Here is a 644-nt window from a genome sequence, read left to right as displayed (position 1 = left end):
TGGTTCCAGGTAGAACTCTTTTGGGTTCCATGCAGAACCCTTTCCACAAAGACTTCTACCTGGAACCCAAAAGGGTTCTACATGGAACCAAAAACAGCTCTACCTACAACCAAAAAGAGTACTCATATGGGGACAGCCGTAGAACCCTTCTGGTTCCAGGTAGAACCCTTTTGGATTTCATGTTGAACACTTTCCACAGAGAGTTCTACATGGAACTAAAAAGGGCTCTACCTAGAACCAAAAAGAGTTCTTCAAAGGGTTCTCCTTCGGAGACAGCTGAAAAGCCCTGTTAGGTTGTAGATAGAACCTTTTTTCTCAGAGTGTGGATAACTTTGTTTAATTAATCCATTTGCTTAGTTAGAGGTCCTCTACTTAGCGGAAAACTAGGCGGTGTGATAAATGTTTGCATATTTAGTGTGTCATTTGCTTCACAGCATATATGAGAAGAGGAAACCCACAGCCAAGCAGTGGGGAAACTGATAAGGCTGGTTTAACATAATATCTATGTACAAATGATGATTGGTAACCAAGAGTTCAAGGGGAGAACTTGTCATATTATCCATCATAACAATAAAGGATTGTTGTTGTGAACAAAGACAACCTTTAATACAATATGGGCTCTCCAATTCAGTTTGTCCTGCTAT

Source organism: Oncorhynchus mykiss, chromosome 12 (assembly GCF_013265735.2).
Source record: "Oncorhynchus mykiss isolate Arlee chromosome 12, USDA_OmykA_1.1, whole genome shotgun sequence".
Lineage (NCBI taxonomy): Eukaryota > Metazoa > Chordata > Actinopteri > Salmoniformes > Salmonidae > Oncorhynchus > Oncorhynchus mykiss.
Note: the sequence above shows the minus strand (reverse complement) of the source record.